General features: G+C 37.9%; 1 non-coding gene across 1 annotated transcript; it reads right to left on the reverse strand.

Moving 5' to 3' along the window:
* Positions 1–307: 307 nt before the first annotated feature.
* trnal-cag (transfer RNA leucine (anticodon CAG)) lies at positions 308–390 on the reverse strand. The gene has a single exon. It is a non-coding gene; the product is annotated as a tRNA-Leu (tRNA).
* Between the last annotated feature and the right edge of the window lie 2,016 nt (positions 391–2,406).

A 2,406-nucleotide genomic window follows, 5' to 3' on the forward strand; every position in this document is an offset into this window, starting at 1 on the left:
CAATAATTACTGTTATACTGTTCAATAATTAAAGGATTTGGTTGTTGGCAACTAATCTTAAGAAAATATACTTAGTATTGGGTCAATGTTAGCTTTATTAACTTGTTGTGGGTTTGACAGTCGTTTAAGCTATGTCCTTTAATAATAATAATAATAACAATAATACAACAACAACAACAACATCAATAATAATGATAATAATAATAAATATAATATTAACTGTAGTATAATAATAATAGTTATTGTTATTAGCACTTTATGGTATATTAACAACAGATGTGCTACAACACACTGCACAAAAATGACTTGTCAGAAGTGGGATTCGAACCCACGCCTCCAGGGGAGACTGCGACCTGAACGCAGCGCCTTAGACCGCTCGGCCATCCTGACATGCTTACACCAATAACGGTCCTTAATTTTTTAATGTCCTTATTACTTAAGTGCTTCAGACGCGGAGAAATGTAATTGTTCATAAAATTATACGTTTTGTTTTAATTTTTTTATTATCTTTTTTTATATATATATATATTATCTTGTCTTTTCCGCCTCACTTCCCGTGTCTTGTTGTGGCTCGTCTTTCTTCCGGTGCGTCCCTGATTTTGTGCACCTGTCAACCTGTGTTACATCACCTTCGGTTACCCGCCTTTTTTTTTTTTACCCTCTCTTCCTGGGTGGATGTGATGTACTTCCTTCAAAGCGTCTGCACAGGTTTCTATTTGTCTTCCAGCGGCAAGTGTTCCAGCAATAACTCTCTGTTCTCCTTTGTGTGTTTTGACTCTTACGTCAATTCCCTGAATCTTTCTCCTCCTCAATTCTCTGCGTGTGTCCCGAAATATTTGACATCTCACTTCCAGGATATTGTTGTTTAGTAAATTGAGCCGACTTCAACGGGAAACGAAAATAGTCTCTGAATGTCCAGTCTTATGTCAGTGTTTTTCAACCTTGGGCTCGCCAGAAAATCAAATGGGATTTTTTAATACAAAAAAAAATAATAATAAAAAAATTACAAACTGAAGCTATATAATACTTACCACTGCACTATGGTGTTCATCATTAACTGTTAGTTCCTCATTACCTTTTAAATGAGATAATTCCTCATTTAAATGTATCTAAATTGAACTTGTTTTTTGAATGAACGCGTGCCGTCAGGTTTTTGCCTAGTGTTTTGTATTTTCTGGAGAACATGATCCTTTTAAGGGTTTAAAACGATAAGAACATGTCTCTCCTCCCCCTCCTCCTCCTCCTCCTCCTCCTCCTCACTGTGCAGCGCCTGCTCGAGTGAAAGTGATAAGAGGTGAAATGTGATTCCACCTCATTTCAAATGCACAGCAGAGGAGCGCAGAGATTGCAACACACCAGGAGCAGCTCGGATTAAGCCTCTGAACCAAGGATAAGGGTCTGGTTCAGTGTAAGTCAGGGGTGTCAAACGTACGGCCCGCGGGCCAAAACCGGCACGCTTGATGAATTTTGAAAAATACAAAATAAAAAACGTAAACACATCATGTTTAGGATATTTTTGTAAAATTAATATTTTTGTTAAATTATATTTTATTATATATAAATAATAATAATAATAATAAATATCTGACGACAGGAAATGACACAACTAAAATAAAAAAACTAATGGTAAAATATCATAGATTATTGAATTACAATAACTGGGAGTCCTCAGAAATAGCCCCCAAATAGCCACAAAAGTTGACACTCATACTGTACATAAGAACCTATGTCACTCACACATGCTAACACAGTAATAACACCATAATCCAGGAAAGGGGGTTGCCAAACATAAGGCCCGTGGGCCAAAACAGGGCCGCTTTGGGGTTTCAATCCAGCCAGCTTGATGAAATTTGAAAATAAAAATAATACACTTTATGTTCAGGAAATGTTTTGTAAAAATACATTTTTTTATTAAGTATGAATTTACTGTCATTTTGACTTGTTGTTATTTATAGTTAATTATGTTATGATTGTACTGGTCTGGCCGACTTGACAGCTTATTAGGTTTGACCCCCCCCTGGTGCTAGTGGTCTCGGTCACTTTCCTTTGTCCAGGGGCTCTCCGTCCTGTTCTCTGTTATCATGACCCCAGAGCTGTTTTTTTTTTTCCGCCTTTCCATCAAGTACCATTTACTGTGCCAGAAAGAAAATCAATACTGCTGCAGTGAGTCCTGCTCCTCTGAGCAGCTCTCGAAGCAACAGGATCAATTTTAATTTAGTTTTTCGTTAAATAAGACTAAGCATCACATGCGGGGAGAGGAAGGTTTAAATACTCTTACACGGGTGTTGCAACAAATAGAGAGCCTGAAAAATGTCACGCAGCAGCGTCAACGTAGGAAGGGAAGAGAAAAATGGCAGAAATTGTAGAGTTCAGTTGAGCGATGTTCCTGGGGGGGGGGGGGGGTGG

The sequence above is a fragment of the Cynoglossus semilaevis genome, chromosome 17 (assembly GCF_000523025.1).
Source record: "Cynoglossus semilaevis isolate Cse_v1.0 chromosome 17, Cse_v1.0, whole genome shotgun sequence".
In the NCBI taxonomy this organism is placed as follows: Eukaryota; Metazoa; Chordata; class Actinopteri; order Pleuronectiformes; family Cynoglossidae; genus Cynoglossus; species Cynoglossus semilaevis.